The sequence below is a fragment of the Eucyclogobius newberryi genome, unplaced genomic scaffold, assembly GCF_026437365.1.
Source record: "Eucyclogobius newberryi isolate DKJ021-1_F unplaced genomic scaffold, fEucNew1.0.hap1 SCAF_3, whole genome shotgun sequence".
In the NCBI taxonomy this organism is placed as follows: domain Eukaryota; kingdom Metazoa; phylum Chordata; class Actinopteri; order Gobiiformes; family Gobiidae; genus Eucyclogobius; species Eucyclogobius newberryi.
Window position 1 is genome coordinate 42752984 of NW_027315945.1, and position 23765 is coordinate 42776748.

The 23765-nt window shown below is 47.5% G+C and overlaps 1 pseudogene; it reads left to right on the forward strand.

Annotated features, from left to right (window-relative positions):
• The first annotated feature begins 2208 nt into the window (after positions 1-2208).
• Positions 2209-4749, forward strand: LOC140374510 (dynein regulatory complex protein 11 pseudogene; annotated as a pseudogene).
• Positions 4750-23765: the final 19016 nt, after the last annotated feature.

Consider the following 23765-nt stretch of genomic DNA (forward strand, 5'->3'; position numbering starts at 1 on the left):
AGGCATGAGACATGAGACATGAGACATGAGACATGAGACATCAGACATGAGGCATGAGACATGAGGCATGAGACATGAGACATGAGGCATGAGACATGAGGCATGAGGCATGAGACATGAGACATGAGGCATGAGACATGAGGCATGAGACATGAGGTATGAGGTATGAGACATGAGGCATGAGGCATGAGGCATGAGGCATGAGGCATGAGGCATGAGACATGAGACATGAGGCATGAGACATGAGGCATGAGACATGAGACATGAGACATGAGGCATGAGACATAAGGCATGAGACATGAGGCATGAGGCATGAGACATGAGACATGAGGTATGAGACATGAGACAGGCATGAGACATGAGACAGGCATGAGACATGAGGCATCAGACATGAGACAGACATGAGGCATGAGACATGAGGCATGAGGCATGAGACATGAGACATGAGACATGAGACAGACATGAGGCATGAGACATGAGACATGAAACAGACATAAGGCATGAGACATGAGATAGACATGAGGCATGAGGCATGAGACATGAAGCATGAGACATGAGACATGAGGCATGAGGCATGAGACATGAGGCATGAGACATGAGGCATGAGGCATGAGACATGAGGCATGACTCAGGCATCAGACATGAGACATGAGGCATGAGACATGAGACATGAGGCATGAGACATGAGACATGAGACATGAGACATGAGGCATGAGTTATGAGACATGAGACAGGCATGAGACATGAGGCATGAGGCATAAGACATGATGCATGAGGCATGAGACATGATACATGAGACATGAGGCATGAGGCATGAGACATGAGGCATGAGACATGAGACATGAGGCATGAGACATGAGACATGAGGCATGAGACATGAGACATGAGACATGAGGCATGAGACATGAGACATGAGGCATGAGGCATGAGACATGAGACATGAGGCATGAGACATGAGACATGAGACATTAGACATGAGGCATAAGGACAGTAGAGGACTGGTCACGCCCACACTACAGCCACTTACAATAGTCTTGACGAGAAGAAATATATAAGTGCGTAACTCGTTCAAAGTCAGTGTGAAAAGTTTATTATAACCAAATATTAAGCTTAAATATTTTCTGCTCTCTTCAGGTCTGGATGACCCACGGTCTGTTTTTGTTGTTTTATGTTTACAACATGAATTGTATTATAAGAAAAAGTGTTTTTAACCTGCGCAGGGTTAAAAACACTAACCCACACCGTCTGTTAGGGAAGAACAAGGACCTTTTCAAAAGTCCCTGTTGCCACTGTCTCACATCTGTCCTTCACTGAGAGGTTTTGTAGTTTTTCCTGCAGAAGGAGGAGCTAAGGACACGGGACGCTGGGACATGTGTCTAAGGACACGGGACCCTGGGACATGTGTCTAAGGACACGGGACGCTGGGACATGTGTCTAAGGACACGGGACGCTGGGACATGTGTCTAAGGACACGGGACGCTGGGACATGTGTCTAAGGACACGGGACGCTGGGACATGTGTCTAAGGACACGGGACCCTGGGACATGTGTCTAAGGACACGGGACGCTGGGACATGTGTCTAAGGACACGGGACGCTGGGACATGTGTCTAAGGACACGGGACGCTGGGACATGTGTCTAAGGACACGGGACGCTGGGACATGTGTCTAAACTGTCATATGCATATTAAACAGCAAAGTTCACCATAGAATTCTAAACTATTTCAACTCTGGCATTAGAGGATCTTGTGTTGTCGTGACAACCAGATTCGATGATCTGTTGTGTTGTTGTTGCTTGATGACATCACTCATGATGATGATGTCATCATCATGAATGATGATAAAAACCAAAGAAGAAGACGTATAACTACAGGAGGCGGCGGCAAATGAAGTGTAGAGCTGGAATAAAGTCTAAGGAATAAAGTCTGGCGGTAATGTAACACTTGGATGCCAACCGCCATAAAACAACAATAACAACAACAACAAATAAAGTCTAAAGAATAAAGTCTGGAGGTGATGCAGCCGCCATAAAACAACAACAACAACAACAACAACAAATGCACCAACCGTTATTAAAAGAAGAATGTTCAGTCCCATGTGAATTTAAAGCAGAACACTTTATATAAGTTACATCTGTATGTCTTCATGTCCCAGAGGACATACTCTGAGCTGTTGTGGTTTTATGTCTGTATGTCTTCTTGTCCCAGAGGACATACTCTGAGCTGTTGTGGTTTTATGTCTGTATGTCTTCATGTCCCAGAGGACATACTCTGAGCTCTGGGCCGACGCCCAGGCCGAGCTGAGCCAGCTCCTGGCGGCAGAACTGCCTCCAGAGCCTCTTCGTCCAGAGAAGGACAGAGTGGTGTTTTTTCAGCGACTCGCAGTTCTTTATGTGCGATACCTTCAGGTGTTCAGAGACCTGCAGGTGGTGTATGACCAGGTGGTGCACCCGCAGAAGAGAGCGGTCATCAGGGCGAATCTTGATGGTGTCATGGGACGAGTGCTAGAGTTGAAAAATGAAATGGTGGAAAAAGAGTTTTGTGAATACCATTATATGGACGATGTTTTACACGGCTTAAAACTAACACCGAGGGATCTGGAGGTTCCTATTCCACGACATTTTAGAAGTGAATGCAGCAAAGATGTAAAACAACGTAAAGAAATGGTCTCTGAGATCCTTAGGGCAATAGAGAACACTAAATGTCCACCACTTGATGTGGACAAGGAAATGAGTCTGGAAGAGGCCGTGAAGCTCATCCAAGTTGTGGAGAGAGCGCGTCAAGGACGACTGAGGGCCAAGTTGAACCAAGAAGGCGGGAATATGACCCAAACGTCCAGGAACAAGGACCCACAGGCGGCGGACGTCGAGGCGGCCACCATCTGTGTTCAGAAGTTCTGGAAGGGCCACGTCACAAGAAAGAGAACAAAGACTGAGCGAGAGCAGGAGGAGGTTCTTCTGGGGATGGCCATTCATCCAAAATATGATGAAACACTTGCTTCAGAAATCACAGCTGGAGAAAATGAGACTCGCACACGACTCGTACAAGTGCAGCACGAGGACGACTTTCAGAAATCCATTGTAGCGATCACCAATCAACTCAGAAGTGTAGAAGCACGCGACATGAGCCAGACCATGAAAGACCAGATCAGACAGTGGTTTTTTGAATGTCGAGATGCAACGCAAAGATTTCCAGATTATCCAGACGATGAAGACGGAGGATCAACCCTCATTTTTGCTCAAAAGAATCCACAGGTCTTAATGGAAGAACTTGCTGCAAAGGAAATGGTGGAAGGAAACGACGAACAAGGAAAGAAGGACAAGGGCAAGATAGAGGAAGCTGAAGAGGAGACGGGACTAAAAATGTTACCATCAGCTTTTTTGGCCGACTTGGTTGTTGGAAATCAAATGTATGACGACTGTTGGAAAAATCGTGATGAATCAGAAAACTATGATCAAAAGCATGAAGTGGAACTAATCAAGGAAGAGAAGAGGAAAGATATTGAAGCAGAGATTCGACTGCAGGTGGACGAGCAGATGAGACACGAGCTTGCTGAGTGGAAGATAAATGTAGATAAAGAAAAAGTTGGTCAGGCAAAAGCGAAGGCCAAGAAAAAGAAAGAGTCCAAAAAGGGAAAGAAAAAGGAAAAAGATCTGACGGCGGATCGGACGCTTGAGTCTCTGTGTCAGGAGCTGGCGGAGCAGGGGCTTTTCAAACAACCACATCATGTCAAGATGAAAGATTTTCTCGGGGACTCGAGTTATCTCGGGACGACGCTGAGGGAGAGCGACATCGAGCCCATGCCATCGCTGTCAGACGTGCGGCAGGTTTTATCTCTTTATGCCATTTTACCTTTATGTTCTCAGTTTGTCCATGAAAAAGCTCCTTTAATCAAGTCCATCCTGTTGGCCGGCCCGGCAGGTGTAGGCAAAAAGATGCTGGTCCACGCCATCTGTCAGGAAACGGGGGCCACTCTGTTTGACCTGTCGCCCCTCAACACCGTTGGGAAGTTCCCTGGGAAAAGTGGACTCACGATGATGCTTCATATGGTCTTCAAGGTCGCGCGGTTGTTACAGCCGTCTGTCATTTGGTTTGGAGATGCAGAAAAGATGTTTCACAAAAATGTTCTTGAAGAAATAGAGCTTGATCCTGGACGACTGAAAAAAGACCTGCCTAAATGTCTGAAGTTAATAAAAGGAGAGGATCGAGTGCTCATCATTGGAACAACCGATGATCCCATCAGCGCCAACATAAAAGGACTGTGTCGAATCTACAGCAGAATCCTTCTGGTTCCCACCCCGGACTACGGCTCCCGGTGCATTCTGTGGAAGCAGCTCCTTCAAAAACATGGAGGAAAAGTGACTCCGTCCCTGAATCTGAGTTCACTCTCCAGGATCTCTGAGGGTTACACTCCCGGTCATATTGTCAAGGTCATTCAGACAGTTCTGACAAAAAGACGAATCCTGCAGCAAGAAAAAAGTCCCCTGAGCGCTCTGGAGTTCATCGAGTCCTTATCCACAGTTGATCCAGTGCTGCAGCAGAAAGAAGAGGCTCTGAAGAGCTGGTACGCAAAGACCCCTCTGGGCAAGAAGCGCCTTAAAGCTGCTTCAGGACAGGACAGGGACGAGCCTGCCGCCAAACCTGCCAAAGGCAAAGATACAAAGAAAAAAGGCAAATAAAAGTGTCAAAAATCTGACAATTTTGCAGATAATCTTTGTTTGATTCTTTCCTATACACTCTGCTTCCGAAGAGTGCACACGCTTTTTTGCTCGCTCCGCTTGCTATCGCTGCTTTCCTTATTTATTTTGCTTTTTAATCAGTTTTTGTCTTCCAAACATTTTTGCTTTAGACTTTTTCAAGTAAACCAAGGATTTTAAGAAATTTTTTCCAGTTTTAACGACATATCTGACGCCAGCGACATGTCCGGGAGAAGAAGGGAGAAAGACTGTGAACGCTGTCGGAAATATCAACAAGAAATTAATGAGCTGAAAACACGGATATTTGTTTTGGAATCTGAAAAAGTTCTTCACGATACCATTCCTGTGTCAACCGACGGTAAGAAGAGCACACTTTTTACAAGAAAAACTGCTACTTTCAATCTAAACCGCAGTGACTCTGTGTCGTTTCCAAAACTGTCTAAAAACCAGAAAGACCAGGCTGTTTCTTGGAACAAACTTGGAGCAAAGCCTAAACGATACAAAGATAACGTGAAGTCACCTAAAATACAGCTCACCAACAGATTTTTACCACTTTCAGAGATGGAATTAAATGAAAAAAGGAACGATGACGTGGCCAAAATACAGCGAGGAGGATCTGTGCCAGAAGCCAAGGTCACGCAGATTGTTTTAGTTGGGGACGGCGCGATAAGTCACGTGACGCATGAAAAGATAAACACACATTCTTTTCCAAGCGCCACTGTTTCTGAGATAACGTCACTCCTTCCAAATATTATGGCTAAGCATGGAGGAGCTAAACAGCTGATTGTGCACGTGGGTGCAGTGGACATGCGGCGGGAACAGACTGAAGTTTTGAAAAAAGACTTCTTGAAGTTATTCGACGTGCTTGATAAAATGGAAATCAAAACTTTCATAAGTGGACCTCTTCCAAACATCGACAGGAGGATAAACAAGTTTAGCCGGCTTCTTCAGCTGAACACATGGCTGTCCAAAGAGTGCTCCCCGAGAGGACTACACTATATTGAGAACTTCTATCTATTCTGGAAACGAGAGGACCTGTTTAAGAGAAATGGCCCCCACCTATGCAGAGGTGGAGTGAGGGTGCTGACAGAGAACCTGCTCCACGCTCTGAGGCATTGGACTGGGCCTGGACAGGGTCCTGAGCAGATAGTTAGAGAAGAGAGGAATGAGAGAAGAATTCCTGCTCCCTCAGCCAGAGACCGAGCCAATGTTTCAGCATCAAAAGCACCACAACCTCAGCCTCCACCAAAGGATTCATCAGCAGCTGCTCCACCACCACCAGCAAAGGATTCAGCTCCAGCTGCTCCACATTCACCTCCACCGCCTCCAGCAAAGGAACAATCTTCAAAGGCCTTGGACCCATCTGTGACAAGCCCAACAACATCCCTGTCATCGCCCCTGCCTTCACACCAGCCCTGGGTTCCCCCTGCAACATCTACTCCCACTAAAGATTCATCATTCTCCTTCTCATCTCCACTCTCACCCATGGGCCTTCCCAGCCATTTTGAAAGTCTGATCAAATCAGGCATTAAGATGGCTCCACTCACGCCCAATATAGCAAGGGCTATGCCGACTACACCAACAAAAGCCCCACCACCCATCCCCCCTCGCCTCTCACCTGGTCCCAAACTCTCCTTGGCTACAAAAGCCCCACCACCCATCCCCCCCTCGCCTTTCACCTGGTATCTCCCATAGCTAGGATGCACTGGGTCTCAGCATTGCCGGGACTTATTGTCACATTAAAAATCAAACCAACCCGGTGCCCTATGTAAAAAGAGCCCCCCCTAGTGCTATTTCTGTAGTCACATCATCACACAGATGGAAAAACAAAATGCGAGTCAGGCCCAATCTGAGAAATGTGATTCATATTCCCTGTGAAAAGATAAAGCCCAGTCCCACTGAAACTAGTCTGAAACTTGCTGTGCTAAATGTCAGATCCTTATGTAACAAATCTCTCTTAATTAATAATTTTATTTCTTCTTATAATCTTGATTTTATGTTTTTAACTGAAACATGGCTTGACAAAAACACAGGAAATGTAGTTCTGATAGAATCTGCTCCACCCAACTTTAAGTTTGAATCTGAAACACGAGAAAACAAAAAAGGGGGTGGAGTCTGTGCTGTCTTTAGAGATGAAATAATTACCCGCAGGTTGTCTTTTGGGGTGTTTTCATCATTTGAGTATGTATCCTTTAAAATGGAGCTAAAACGGTCTCCATCCATTCTCTTCATTGTTTTATACAAGCCTCCCCAGCACTGCCAACGTTGTATTGATGATTTTACTGAGATGCTTTCAGTCATATGCACAGACTTTGATGGTTTGGTCATTACAGGTGATTTCAACGTGCATGTTGATAATATTTGTGACAGAAACGCTAAACAGCTTGATGCTGTCCTTGAAACCTTCAGTCTTACTCAGCATGTGAGAGGCCCCACCCACAGCAAAGGACACACTCTAGATCTCATAATTACAAAGGGGGTAAATATTTCAAATGTTAATGTGATCAATGTTGCTCTGTCTGATCATTTCTGTGTCTTCTTTGACCTGTCTGTTTCTCCCAAACCTCCGGTTGGTCCTGCAGTTGTTCAGCGGAGACACATAAGTGATGGCACAGGTGCACTGTTTATGGAAATGATAAACTTTGAAAATGTCTCATGTTCTAATGTAAATGATTTGTTGAACTCTGTTACATCTAGTGTTTTGAATGTTCTGGACACCATCGCCCCTATAAAGGCTAAAATGGTTAAAAATAAGCAGAAGGCGCCGTGGAGAAATGATGATTGGGTCAGGGCACAGAAAAGGGAGTGCCGCAGGGCCGAACGGAAATGGCGCAAGTCAAAGCTCCAGGTTCAAAAAGAGATTTACAAAGAAAAGCTGAACATGTACAACCTAATCTTATGTAGAACTAGGGAAAGATATTTTTCTGAAATAATTGGAAGCTGCAGTAACAACTCGCGTGTCCTGTTTGCCACAGTAAACAGATTAACAAACCCTCCAGCTCAGCTGCCGTTAGAACTCATTTCCACATCCAAGTGTAATGAGTTTGCATTATTCTTTAATGACAAAGTTCAGGGCATTAAAAATGCTAAAAATCCCACAATGCAAAAAATTACCCTAAATCAAATCAAATCAAATCAAATCAATTTATTTTTGTAAGGCCCAAAATCACAACAACAGTTGCCTCTGAGGGCCACAGGGAGAAATGAATCAACAATGTCTGTGGTGGCGATGGAGACAGACAATGTCTGTGGTGGCGAGGGACGATGTCCCAGGGTCCTCTGTCCTTAGACTCTCCTTCTCGGCCAGGAAAAACTACAAAAAAAACCTCTTTGGGAAAAAAGCGTAGAAACCTGGAGGAGTTCCAGTGAAGGAGAGATCCGACTCTCACAGACGGACAGACGGACACAAGGAGACTGGAGCTGGACCCACTCTTCAGGCAGATGAGGGACCGACTGAGGCGAGCTGGACCCACTCTTCAGGCAGAAGAGAGACCGTCTGAGTCGAGCTGGACCCACTCTTCAGATGAGGGACCGACTGAGGCGAACTGGACCCACTCTTCAGGCAGAAGAGGGACCGTCTGAGGCGAGCTGGACCCACTCTTCAGGCAGATGAGGGACCGTCTGAGTCGAGCTGGACCCACTCTTCAGGCAGATGAGGGACCGTCAGAGGCGAGCTGGACCCACTCTTCAGGCAGATGAGGGACCGTCGGAGGCGAGCTGGGCCCACTCTTCAGGCAGATGAGGGACCGTCGGGGGCAACGGTTTGTTTGATAGAATAAGTAGTCAGAAGAAGAAGAGGATAGTGCTCAAGCTGTCATACTTCCCCCAGCACAGTTACTCCTAGGGCAGCGTAGCTGAAGCTGTGGGTTTATCTTTCTGTCCCTAACTACTCTGACCATAAGCGATTTCGAAGAGGAACGTTTTAAGCCTGGACTTAAATGAAGAGACTGTGTCAGCATATTTAACATGGGTCGGGAGCTGATTCCATAACACAGGAGCTTGGTAGCTAAACGCTCTACCTCCTACAGTACTTTTAGAGACTCTTGGGACCACCAGAAGGCCGGCATTCTGAGAGCGAAGAGCTCTGTTTGGATGATATGGTTCTATAGCATCTTTGAGGTAGGATGGGGCCATGTCATTTATGGCTTTGTAGGTCAAGAGTAGAATTTTGAATTTGATTCTAGACTCGACGGGGAGCCAGTGAAGAGACTTCAGCACCGGCGTAATGTGCTCTCTTCTTTTTGTTCCTGTTGTAATCTTGCTAAAACCACCAAGACACTTAGAGCTAACTCACTTTGCACCAGTAACTGACAAAACCAGTCTGAGTTCATCTACATGCTGCCTTGATGTGTTACCCACCAGATTTCTAAAGTCTGTGCTGAACAGTTTGTTAGCACCATTCACTCACATAATTAACATGTCGCTTCAATCTGGAACATTCCCAATGTCTTTGAAAACTGCGGTCATAAAGCCTCTCCTAAAGAAGAGCAGTCTTGATGCCGCAGTACTGAGTCATTACCGGCCCATCTCTAATCTGCCATTTTGGGGCAAAGTCCTTGAAAAGGTTGTTTACCAACAGCTCACAGATTTCCTCTTAATAAACAACTCATTTGATGTTTTTCAGTCAGGTTTTAGACCTCATCACAGCACTGAGACTGCTCTTGTCAAGGTGACAAATGACATCCGCCTGAACACTGACACGGGCAAAGCCTCAGTCTTAATTCTGTTAGATCTGAGTGCTGCTTTTGACACTGTCGATCATGGGATCCTCTTACAGAGACTAGAGGACTGGGTGGGCATCACTGGCACTGCCCTAAACTGGTTAAGGTCCTATCTGGAAGACAGGAAGTACTTTGTTGAAATTGGTAGCTGTGTCTCAGACCACATGACCCTGACCTGTGGAGTGCCCCAAGGGTCAGTCCTGGGTCCCCTTCTGTTCAACCTCTACATGCTGCCGTTGGGTCAGTTGATACGCAGTGAAAATGTGTCCTATCACAATTATGCAGACGACACTCAGATCTATGTTTCACTATCGGCAGGTGACTATGGACCAGTAGATTCACTCTGTCACTGCATCCAACAGATCAGTTTGTGGATGCAAAACAACTTTCTCCAGCTGAACTCAGACAAGACTGAAATAATCGTTTTTGGCCCACAGAAACAAAGAGAAAGTGTTAGCGGTCACCTCCAGAGTCTCGCTCTAAAACCTACAAACCAAATTAGAAATCTGGGGGTAATAATGGACTCAGACTTGAACTTTAACAGCCACGTCAAATGAATAACATCAGCAGCTTTTTACCATCTAAAAAACATTGCCAAAATCAAAAATATAGTGTCAAAACCAGATTTAGAGAGACTTATCCATGCGTTTGTCTCCAGTAGATTAGACTACTGTACCGGCCTGCTCACTGGTCTCTCCAAACGAGTTGTAAAACAGCTGCAGTACATCCAGAACGCTGCTGCTCGGGTCCTGACTAGAACCAGGAAGTATGATCACATTAGTCCTGTTCTCAGGTCTCTGCACTGGCTCCTGTGGCTCAGAGAATAGACTTTAAAGCAGCTCTGCTTGTGTACAAGTCTCTCCATGGCCTAGCACCAAAGTACATCTTGGATATGTTAGTGCCATATGAACCATCTCGGACTCTGAGGACCTCAGGGACCGGCCTCTTGCTGGTGCCCAGAGTCAGGACAAAACATGGGGAATCTGCGTTTCAGTTTTATGCAGCTAAAATCTGGAACAGTCTTCCTGAAGATGTTAGACAGGCTTCAACTCTGACAATGTTCAAATCTAAGATAAAAACAGTTTTGTTTAGCTGCGCATATGACTGAAAGGATTTTTTCTTTTCACTCTTCTCTTTTGTTTGTGATTTTATTAGTTTAGAAAATCAGTTGGATTGATAATTTTTAATTTAGTTAATTTTATTGTATTTCTGTAATTTCTTTGTGATTTGAATGCATTTTTCCTGCTGTGAAGCACTTTGAATTGCCTTGTGTATGAAATGTGCGACACAAATAAACTTGCCTTGCCTTCCTTCAGTCTTGTCATTTTTTCGGGATCCGTCGTCAAAATTGGGATTTTTCCTTCTCTTGGCGGCGGAATGTTGGTGACATCATCGTTAAAGGCGTGACATCATCGTTACAGCAACTCTACAGGATCTGCCATACTGGGCGTGGAAGGAAAGTATCTGGACCCAAACTGGCCCCGGGGCCCATCGCCTCCACTTGCTACAGCTACACAGGGAAACACGACTACTCCACGTCCGGGGCGTCGGCCTTCAAATGTACAACGGGTCCAACTCCTGCGGTGTGAACGCGGTGAAGGCGCACGACTACAGCAGGGGGCGCTAAAGGAAGACTTGGAAAGCACCACCATAAAACACCAAAGAAGAAGGAGAATTGCTTCTTGCGTTGCAGAGTCTAGTTGAGTGTAATGACAGTTGCCATGACGATGATGTCACAACAATTTGATGACAAATTTTAAAAAAAAACAAGACGAGGAAAACCAAAAGCAACGCCAAAAAGTCATTTGAACAACGAGATGCGTGAGTCACTCAATGAGAGCCTTTACTGGCCCTTCACAGCAGGGGGCGCTAAAAGCACCTGTTATGTTTGCTGGCAACCGCCATTAAACACAACAACAACAACAACAACAACAACAACATTCTCTCCTTTTTTTTTAACGGTTTAGCATCAAACATACTTTGAAGACATAAACTACAGTAGTGAAGCTAATGAGGCACTTTATGGAGACCAATCCCCATAAAACATCATCTTTGTTTCTTCTGTTTGAACCTGGAGTGATACATCTGACCCTGACCCTGACCCTGACCCAGACCCTGACCCTGACCCTATCCCTGACCCTAACCCTGACCCTAACCCTGACCCTGACCCTATCCCTGACCCTATCCCTAACCCTAACCCTGACCCTGACCCTGACCCTAACCCTAACCCTGACCCTGACCCAGACCCTAACCCTGACCCTAACCCTGACCCTATCCCTGACCCTATCCCTGACCCTGACCCTAACCCTGACCCAGACCCTAACCCTGACCCTGTCCCTGACCCTATCCCTGACCCTGACCCTGACCCTATCCCTGACCCTGACCCTATCCCTGACCCTAACCCTAACCCTGACCCTGACCCTGACCCAGACCCTGACCCAGACCCTAACCCTGACCATGACCCTGACCCTGAACCAGACCCTAACCCTGACCCTAACCCTGACCCATCGTTCAACTTTAAAACTGGAAAAAGAACTGAAATCCATGAAAGTCTGTCATAATGAAAAGAGCTGTTCACAAATAAAAGTAATACGGCCTAAGTAATAAAAGTAATACGGCCTAAGTAATATAAGTAATACGGCCTAAGTAATATAAGTAATACGGCCTAAGTAATATAAGTAATACGGCCTAAGTAATATAAGTAATACGGCCTAAAGCGATGTCTTTAACCTTTGACTGAAATGAACCATATTTTTTCTCTTTGATCTGATTCAAACATCTGGAGCTGCAGATGTGACACTTCTTAAAGTGACAAACTGGAACAATGTGGACACACCTTTCAGCTGGTTCTGCCTCTGGAACAATGTGGACACACCTTTCAGCTGGTTCTGCCTCTGGAACAATGTGGACACACCTTTCAGCTGTTCTGCCTCTGGAACAATGTGGACACACCTTTCAGCTGGTTCTGTCTCTAGAACAATGTGGACACACCTTTCAGCTGTTATTCCTCTGGAACAATGTGGACACACCTTTCAGCTGGTTCTGCCTCTGGAACAATGTGGACACACCTTTCAGCTGTTATTCCTCTGGAACAATGTGGACACACCTTTCAGCTGGTTCTGCCTCTGGAACAATGTGGACACACCTTTCAGCTGTTATTCCTCTGGAACAATGTGGACACACCTTTCAGCTGTTATTCCTCTGGAACAATGTGGACACACCTTTCATCTGGTTCTGTCTCTAGAACAACGTGGACACACCTTTCAGCCGTTCTGCCTCTGGAACAATGTGGACACACCTTTCAGCCGTTCTGCCTCTGGAACAATGTGGACACACCTTACATCTGGTTCTGCCTCAGGAACAATGTGGACACACCTTTCAGCTGTTCTTCCTCTGGAACAATGTGGACACACCTTTCAGCTGGTTCTGCCTCTGGAACAATGTGGACACACCTTTCAGCTGTTCTGCCTCTGGAACAATGTGGACACACCTTTCAGCTGGTTCTGTCTCTAGAACAACGTGGACACACCTTTCAGCCGTTCTGCCTCTGGAACAATGTGGACACACCTTTCAGCCGTTCTGCCTCTGGAACAATGTGGACACACCTTTCAGCCATTCTGCCTCTGGAACAATGTGGACACACCTTTCAGCTGGTTCTGCCTCTGGAACAATGTGGACACACCTTTCAGCTGGTTCTGTCTCTAGAACAACGTGGACACACCTTTCAGCCGTTCTGCCTCTGGAACAATGTGGACACACCTTTCAGCCGTTCTGCCTCTGGAACAATGTGGACACACCTTTCAGCTGTTCTGCCTCTGAAACAATGTGGACACACCTTTCAGCCGTTCTACCTCTGGAACAATGTGGACACACCTTTCAGCCGTTCTGCCTCTGGAACAATGTGGACACACCTTTCAGACTTTCTGCCTCTGGAACAATGTGGACACACCTTTCAGCTGTTCTTCCTCTGGAACAATGTGGACACACCTTTCATCTGGTTCTGCCTCTGGAACAATGTGGACACACCTTTCAGCTGTTCTGCCTCTGGAACAATGTGGACACACCTTTCAGCTGTTCTTCCTCTGGAACAATGTGGACACACCTTTCAGCTGTTCTGCCTCTGGAACAATGTGGACACACCTTTCAGCTGTTCTTCCTCTGGAACAATGTGGACACACCTTTCAGCTGTTATTCCTCTGGAACAATGTGGACACACCTTTCAGCCGTTCTGCCTCTGGAACAATGTGGACACACCTTTCAGCTGTTCTGCCTCTGGAACAATGTGGACACACCTTTCAGCTGGTTCTGCCTCTGGAACAATGTGGACACACCTTTCAGCTGTTCTTCCTCTGGAACAATGTGGACACACCTTTCAGCTGTTATTCCTCTGGAACAATGTGGACACACCTTTCAGCTGGTTCTGCCTCTGGAACAATGTGGACACACCTTTCAGCTGTTATTCCTCTGGAACAATGTGGACACACCTTTCATCTGGTTCTGTCTCTAGAACAACGTGGACACACCTTTCAGCCGTTCTGCCTCTGGAACAATGTGGACACACCTTTCAGCCGTTCTGCCTCTGGAACAATGTGGACACACCTTTCAGACGTTCTGCCTCTGGAACAATGTGGACACACCTTTCAGCTGTCTGCCTCTGGAACAATGTGGACACACCTTTCATCTGGTTCTGCCTCTGGAACAATGTGGACACACCTTTCATCTGGTTCTGTCTCTAGAACAACGTGGACACACCTTTCAGCCGTTCTGCCTCAGGAACAATGTGGACACACCTTTCAGCCGTTCTGCCTCTGGAACAATGTGGACACACCTTTCAGCCGTTCTGCCTCTGGAACAATGTGGACACACCTTTCAGCTGGTTCTGCCTCTGGAACAATGTGGACACACCTTTCAGCTGTTCTTCCTCTGGAACAATGTGGACACACCTTTCAGCTGTTATTCCTCTGGAACAATGTGGACACACCTTTCAGCTGTTATTCCTCTGGAACAATGTGGACACACCTTTCATCTGGTTCTGTCTCTAGAACAACGTGGACACACCTTTCAGCCGTTCTGCCTCTGGAACAATGTGGACACACCTTTCAGCCGTTCTGCCTCTGGAACAATGTGGACACACCTTTCAGACGTTCTGCCTCTGGAACAATGTGGACACACCTTTCAGCTGTTCTGCCTCTGGAACAATGTGGACACACCTTTCATCTGGTTCTGCCTCTGGAACAATGTGGACACACCTTTCATCTGGTTGTGTCTCTAGAACAACGTGGACACACCTTTCAGACGTTCTGCCTCAGGAACAATGTGGACACACCTTTCAGCTGTTCTGCCTCTGGAACAATGTGGACACACCTTTCATCTGGTTCTGCCTCTGGAACAATGTGGACACACCTTTCAGCTGTTCTTCCTCTGGAACAATGTGGACACACCTTTCAGCTGTTCTGCCTCTGGAACAATGTGGACACACCTTTCAGCTGTTCTTCCTCTGGAACAATGTGGACACACCTTTCAGCTGTTATTCCTCTGGAACAATGTGGACACACCTTTCAGCCGTTCTGCCTCTGGAACAATGTGGACACACCTTTCAGCTGTTCTGCCTCTGGAACAATGTGGACACACCTTTCAGCTGGTTCTGCCTCTGGAACAATGTGGACACACCTTTCAGCTGTTCTTCCTCTGGAACAATGTGGACACACCTTTCAGCTGTTATTCCTCTGGAACAATGTGGACACACCTTTCAGCTGGTTCTGCCTCTGGAACAATGTGGACACACCTTTCAGCTGTTATTCCTCTGGAACAATGTGGACACACCTTTCATCTGGTTCTGTCTCTAGAACAACGTGGACACACCTTTCAGCCGTTCTGCCTCTGGAACAATGTGGACACACCTTTCAGCCGTTCTGCCTCTGGAACAATGTGGACACACCTTTCAGACGTTCTGCCTCTGGAACAATGTGGACACACCTTTCAGCTGTCTGCCTCTGGAACAATGTGGACACACCTTTCATCTGGTTCTGCCTCTGGAACAATGTGGACACACCTTTCATCTGGTTCTGTCTCTAGAACAACGTGGACACACCTTTCAGCCGTTCTGCCTCAGGAACAATGTGGACACACCTTTCAGCCGTTCTGCCTCTGGAACAATGTGGACACACCTTTCAGCCGTTCTGCCTCTGGAACAATGTGGACACACCTTTCAGCTGGTTCTGCCTCTGGAACAATGTGGACACACCTTTCAGCTGTTCTTCCTCTGGAACAATGTGGACACACCTTTCAGCTGTTATTCCTCTGGAACAATGTGGACACACCTTTCAGCTGTTATTCCTCTGGAACAATGTGGACACACCTTTCATCTGGTTCTGTCTCTAGAACAACGTGGACACACCTTTCAGCCGTTCTGCCTCTGGAACAATGTGGACACACCTTTCAGCCGTTCTGCCTCTGGAACAATGTGGACACACCTTTCAGACGTTCTGCCTCTGGAACAATGTGGACACACCTTTCAGCTGTTCTGCCTCTGGAACAATGTGGACACACCTTTCATCTGGTTCTGCCTCTGGAACAATGTGGACACACCTTTCATCTGGTTGTGTCTCTAGAACAACGTGGACACACCTTTCAGACGTTCTGCCTCAGGAACAATGTGGACACACCTTTCAGCTGTTCTGCCTCTGGAACAATGTGGACACACCTTTCATCTGGTTCTGCCTCTGGAACAATGTGGACACACCTTTCAGCTGTTCTTCCTCTGGAACAATGTGGACACACCTTTCAGCTGTTCTGCCTCTGGAACAATGTGGACACACCTTTCAGCTGTTCTTCCTCTGGAACAATGTGGACACACCTTTCAGCTGTTCTGCCTCTGGAACAATGTGGACACACCTTTCAGCTGTTCTGCCTCTGGAAGAATGTGGACACACCTTTCAGCTGTTCTGCCTCTGGAACAATGTGGACAAACCTTTCAGCTGTTCTGCCTCTGGAAGAATGTGGACACACCTTTCAGCTGTTCTGCCTCTGGAACAATGTGGACAAACCTTTCAGCTGGTTCTGCCTCTGGAACAATGTGGACACACCTTTCAGCTGTTCTTCCTCTGGAACAATGTGGACACACCTTTCAGCTGTTATTCCTCTGGAACAATGTGGACACACCTTTCAGCCGTTCTGCCTCTGGAACAATGTGGACACACCTTTCAGCTGTTCTGCCTCTGGAACAATGTGGACACACCTTTCAGCTGGTTCTGCCTCTGGAACAATGTGGACACACCTTTCAGCTGGTTCTGCCTCTGGAACAATGTGGACACACCTTTCAGCTGTTATTCCTCTGGAACAATGTGGACACACCTTTCAGCTGGTTCTGCCTCTGGAACAATGTGGACACACCTTTCAGCTGTTATTCCTCTGGAACAATGTGGACACACCTTTCAGCTGTTATTCCTCTGGAACAATGTGGACACACCTTTCATCTGGTTCTGTCTCTAGAACAACGTGGACACACCTTTCAGCCGTTCTGCCTCTGGAACAATGTGGACACACCTTTCAGCCGTTCTGCCTCTGGAACAATGTGGACACACCTTACATCTGGTTCTGCCTCAGGAACAATGTGGACACACCTTTCAGCTGTTCTTCCTCTGGAACAATGTGGACACACCTTTCAGCTGGTTCTGCCTCTGGAACAATGTGGACACACCTTTCAGCTGTTCTTCCTCTGGAACAATGTGGACACACCTTTCAGCTGGTTCTGCCTCTGGAACAATGTGGACACACCTTTCAGCCGTTCTGCCTCTGGAACAATGTGGACACACCTTTCAGCTGTTCTGCCTCTGGAACAATGTGGACACACCTTTCAGCTGGTTCTGCCTCTGGAACAATGTGGACACACCTTTCAGCTGGTTCTGCCTCTGGAACAATGTGGACACACCTTTCAGCTGTTATTCCTCTGGAACAATGTGGACACACCTTTCAGCTGTTCTGCCTCTGGAACAATGTGGACACACCTTTCAGCTGGTTCTGCCTCTGGAACAATGTGGACACACCTTTCAGCTGTTATTCCTCTGGAACAATGTGGACACACCTTTCAGCTGGTTCTGCCTCTGGAACAATGTGGACACACCTTTCAGCTGTTATTCCTCTGGAACAATGTGGACACACCTTTCAGCTGTTATTCCTCTGGAACAATGTGGACACACCTTTCATCTGGTTCTGTCTCTAGAACAACGTGGACACACCTTTCAGCCGTTCTGCCTCTGGAACAATGTGGACACACCTTTCAGCCGTTCTGCCTCTGGAACAATGTGGACACACCTTACATCTGGTTCTGCCTCAGGAACAATGTGGACACACCTTTCAGCTGTTCTGCCTCTGGAACAATGTGGACACACCTTTCAGCCATTCTGCCTCTGGAACAATGTGGACACACCTTTCAGCTGGTTCTGCCTCTGGAACAATGTGGACACACCTTTCAGCTGGTTCTGTCTCTAGAACAACGTGGACACACCTTTCAGCCGTTCTGCCTCTGGAACAATGTGGACACACCTTTCAGCCGTTCTGCCTCTGGAACAATGTGGACACACCTTTCAGCTGTTCTGCCTCTGAAACAATGTGGACACACCTTTCAGCCGTTCTACCTCTGGAACAATGTGGACACACCTTTCAGCCGTTCTGCCTCTGGAACAATGTGGACACACCTTTCAGCTGTTCTTCCTCTGGAACAATGTGGACACACCTTTCAGCCGTTCTGCCTCAGGAACAATGTGGACACACCTTTCAGCTGTTCTGCCTCTGGAACAATGTGGACACACCTTTCATCTGGTTCTGCCTCTGGAACAATGTGGACACACCTTTCAGCTGTTCTGCCTCTGGAACAATGTGGACACACCTTTCAGCTGTTCTTCCTCTGGAACAATGTGGACACACCTTCCAGCTGTTCTTCCTCTGGAACAATGTGGACACACCTTTCAGCTGTTCTGCCTCTGGAACAATGTGGACACACCTTTCAGCCGTTCTACCTCTGGAACAATGTGGACACACCTTTCAGCTAGTCTGCCTCTGGAACAATGTGGACACACCTTTCAGCTGGTTCTGCCTCTGGAACAATGTGGACACACCTTTCAGCTGTTATTCCTCTGGAACAATGTGGACACACCTTTCAGCTGGTTCTGCCTCTGGAACAATGTGGACACACCTTTCAGCTGTTATTCCTCTGGAACAATGTGGACACACCTTTCAGCTGTTATTCCTCTGGAACAATGTGGACACACCTTTCATCTGGTTCTGTCTCTAGAACAACGTGGACACACCTTTCAGCCGTTCTGCCTCTGGAACAATGTGGACACACCTTTCAGCCGTTCTGCCTCTGGAACAATGTGGACACACCTTACATCTGGTTCTGCCTCAGGAACAATGTGGACACACCTTTCAGCTGTTCTGCCTCTGGAACAATGTGGACACACCTTTCAGCCATTCTGCCTCTGGAACAATGTGGACACACCTTTCAGCTGGTTCTGCCTCTGGAACAATGTGGACACACCTTTCAGCTGGTTCTGTCTCTAGAACAACGTGGACACACCTTTCAGCCGTTCTGCCTCTGGAACAATGTGGACACACCTTTCAGCCGTTCTGCCTCTGGAACAATGTGGACACACCTTTCAGCTGTTCTGCCTCTGAAACAATGTGGACACACCTTTCAGCCGTTCTACCTCTGGAACAATGTGGACACACCTTTCAGCCGTTCTGCCTCTGGAACAATGTGGACACACCTTTCAGCTGTTCTTCCTCTGGAACAATGTGGACACACCTTTCAGCCGTTCTGCCTCAGGAACAATGTGGACACACCTTTCAGCTGTTCTGCCTCTGGAACAATGTGGACACACCTTTCATCTGGTTCTGCCTCTGGAACAATGTGGACACACCTTTCAGCTGTTCTGCCTCTGGAACAATGTGGACACACCTTTCAGCTGTTCTTCCTCTGGAACAATGTGGACACACCTTCCAGCTGTTCTTCCTCTGGAACAATGTGGACACACCTTTCAGCTGTTCTGCCTCTGGAACAATGTGGACACACCTTTCAGCCGTTCTACCTCTGGAACAATGTGGACACACCTTTCAGCTAGTCTGCCTCTGGAACAATGTGGACACACCTTTCATCTGGTTCTGCCTCTGGAACAATGTGGACACACCTTTCAGCTGTTCTGCCTCTGGAACAATGTGGACACACCTTTCAGCTGTTCTTCCTCTGGAACAATGTGGACACACCTTTCAGCTGTTCTTCCTCTGGAACAATGTGGACACACCTTTCAGCTGTTCTGCCTCTGGAACAATGTGGACACACCTTTCAGCCGTTCTACCTCTGGAACAATGTGGACACACCTTTCAGCTAGTCTGCCTCTGGAACAATGTGGCCACACCTTTCAGCTAGTCTGCCTCTGAATCCCTGGCTCAAATCTGTGCTTACAACATGGAAAGAGTGCAAAAAATACATCAAACTGGCTTTGTACCAGGTCAAGTACTTTCTCTGTCCTGCAGAGGGCGCCCTGAGCCTGCGGTGGCTTACACCAGATGCCCTGTGCAAAGGGACAAAGCTCTACCATATCCAAATATAAGAATATCCATCCATTTTTTACGGTTTGTTCCCTTTCGGGGTCGCGGGCGACTGGAGCCTATCCCAGCGACTTTGGGCCTTAGGCGGGGTTCATCCTGGACAGTGGCCAACTTGTCGCAGGGCCAATAATAATAATAATAATAATTTACAAAATATAGATCCAGTTGTTTTGCGCCTCAGTGCTGCCCCCTCCTGGACATGCTTTGTGGTTCAGCTCCTTCAGCTTTGTCCTGAAACATGAGATTTCACCTCAGAATGTCACAAAATGCTTTATTTATGATTTACTTTTTTTATTTGCAATTTAAAAGGAGAGATTAGACCAGGACTAAGTCTGGACCAGGACCAGGACCAGGACCAGGACCAGGACCAGGACCATACATAAAAAACTCACTTAAATCATTGTTTTGAAGATTAAATACTTATTTTATTTTCACAGCGGTTTCTCGTCACAATGAAATGTCACACGAGCTATTGAAGCACCACATTCACCACATAAAAGACCCCAAAGCACCTCCTGAAGTACTAATACCCCTTACATACTCCAAAAGTACTCTTACATACTCCAAAAGTACTCTTACATACTCCAAAGTACTCTTAAACACTACTAAAGTACTCCAAACATTCAAGTATTCATGTTACACTTCTCCACCAGGTGGAGCTGTTTTTGGTTTCATCTAAACATCAACAAAAGAGGAAGAGGCCAAAAGCACGGCTCTGATTGGTCCGTTGTGTCTCTCTTCTGATTGGACAGTTTGTAGGAAGAGCTCAGCACACAGGTGCGGCGGCAGGTGCGGCGGCAGGTGCGGAACTCTTAGATGAAGGAAAAGTGCTTCTTGCTCTGACAGTGTGAAACGATGTGAAGAGCAGGAGGACATTCAGTGGACCATGTGCTGCTGCTTTAACTGCTCCACCCTGACACCAGCTCCACCCTGACACCTGCTCCACCCTGACACCTGCTCCACCCTCACACCTGCTCCACCCTCACACCTGCTCCACCCTGACACCTGCTCCACCCTGACACCTGCTCCACCCTCACACCTGCTCCGGTGGTAATAACAGGAAGTGTGCGGTGGTAATAATAGGAAGTGTGCGGTGGTAATAACAGGAAGTGTGCGGTGGTAATAACAGGAAGTGTGCGGTGGTAATAACAGGAAGTGTGCGGTGGTAATAACAGGAAGTGTGCGGTGGTAATAACAGGAAGTGTGCGGTGGTAATAATAGGAAGTGTGTGGTGGTAATAACAGGAAGTGTGCGGTGGTAATAATAGGAAGTGTGTGGTGGTAATAACAGGAAGTGTGCGGTGGTAATAACAGGAAGTGTGCGGTGGTAATAACAGGAAGTGTGTGGTGGTAATAACAGGAAGTGTGCGGTCGTAATAACAGGAAGTGTGTGGTGGTAATAACAGGAAGTGTGTGGTGGTAATAACAGGAAGTGTGTGGTGGTAATAACAGGAAGTATGCGGTGGTAATAACAGGAAGTGTGCGGTGGTAATAACAGGAAGTGTGCGGTCACATGATGCGGTGCAAATACTGCAATGTAAACATGAGTTTGTCCACAACAACAAATAAATCATAAATAGACGGAGGACTACGTGTCCCATGATGCATCACTTCTCCTCCTTCTCACTGAGCACGTGTCCCATGATGCATCACTTCTCCTCCTTCTCACTGAGCACGTGTCCCATGATGCATCACTTCTCCTCCTTCTCTCTGAGCACGTGTCCCATGATGCATCACTTCTCCTCCTTCTCACTGAGCACGTGTCCCATGATGCATCACTTCTCCTCCTTCTCACTGAGCACGTGTCCCATGATGCATCACTTCTCCTCCTTCTCACTGAGCACGTGTCCCATGATGCATCACTTCTCCTCCTTCTCTCTGAGCACGTGTCCCATGATGCATCACTTCTCCTCCTTCTCACTGAGCACGTGTCCCATGATGCATCACTTCTCCTCCTTCTCACTGAGCACGTGTCCCATGATGCATCACTTCTCCTCCTTCTCACTGAGCACGTGTCCCATGATGCATCACTTCTCCTCCTTCTCACTGAGCACGTGTCCCATGATGCATCACTTCTCCTCCTTCTCACTGAGCACGTGTCCCATGATGCATCACTTCTCCTCCTTCTCACTGAGCACGTGTCCCATGATGCATCACTTCTCCTCCTTCTCACTGAGCACGTGTCCCATGATGCATCACTTCTCCTCCTTCTCACTGAGCACGTGTCCCATGATGCATCACTTCTCCTCCTTCTCACTGAGCACGTGTCCCATGATGCATCACTTCTCCTCCTTCTCTCTGAGCACGTGTCCCATGATGCATCACTTCTCCTCCTTCTCTCTGAGCACGTGTCCCATGATGCATCACTTCTCCTCCTTCTCTCTGAGCACGTGTCCCATGATGCATCACTTCTCCTCCTTCTCTCTGAGCACGTGTCCCATGATGCATCACTTCTCCTCCTTCTCACTGAGCACGTGTCCCATGATGCATCACTTCTCCTCCTTCTCTCTGAGCACGTGTCCCATGATGCATCACTTCTCCTCCTTCTCACTGAGCACGTGTCCCATGATGCATCACTTCTCCTCCTTCTCACTGAGCACGTGTCCCATGATGCATCACTTCTCCTCCTTCTCACTGAGCACGTGTCCCATGATGCATCACTTCTCCTCCTTCTCACTGAGCACGTGTCCCATGATGCATCACTTCTCCTTCTCACTGAGCACGTGTCCCATGATGCATCACTTCTCCTCCTTCTCTCTGAGCACGTGTCCCATGATGCATCACTTCTCCTCCTTCTCACTGAGCACGTGTCCCATGATGCATCACTTCTCCTCCTTCTCACTGAGCACGTGTCCCATGATGCATCACTTCTCCTCCTTCTCACTGAGCACGTGTCCCATGATGCATCACTTCTCCTCCTTCTCACTGAGCACGTGTCCCATGATGCATCACTTCTCCTCCTTCTCACTGAGCACGTGTCCCATGATGCATCACTTCTCCTCCTTCTCACTGAGCACGTGTCCCATGATGCATCACTTCTCCTCCTTCTCACTGAGCACGTGTCCCATGATGCATCACTTCTCCTCCTTCTCACTGAGCACGTGTCCCATGATGCATCACTTCTCCTCCTTCTCACTGAGCACGTGTCCCATGATGCATCACTTCTCCTCCTTCTCACTGAGCACGTGTCCCATGATGCATCACTTCTCCTCCTTCTCACTGAGCACGTGTCCCATGATGCATCACTTCTCCTCCTTCTCACTGAGCACGTGTCCCATGATGCATCACTTCTCCTCCTTCTCACTGAGCACGTGTCCCATGATGCATCACTTCTCCTCCTTCTCACTGAGCACGTGTCCCATGATGCATCACTTCTCCTCCTTCTCACTGAGCACGTGTCCCATGATGCATCACTTCTCCTCCTTCTCACTGAGCACGTGTCCCATGATGCATCACTTCTCCTCCTTCTCACTGAGCACGTGTCCCATGATGCATCACTTCTCCTCCTTCTCACTGAGCACGTGTCCCATGATGCATCACTTCTCCTCCTTCTCACTGAGCACGTGTCCCATGATGCATCACTTCTCCTCCTTCTCACTGAGCACGTGTCCCATGATGCATCACTTCTCCTTCTTCTCTCTGAGCACGTGTCCCATGATGCATCACTTCTCCTCCTTCTCTCTGAGCACGTGTCCCATGATGCATCACTTCTCCTCCTTCTCACTGAGCACGTGTCCCATGAT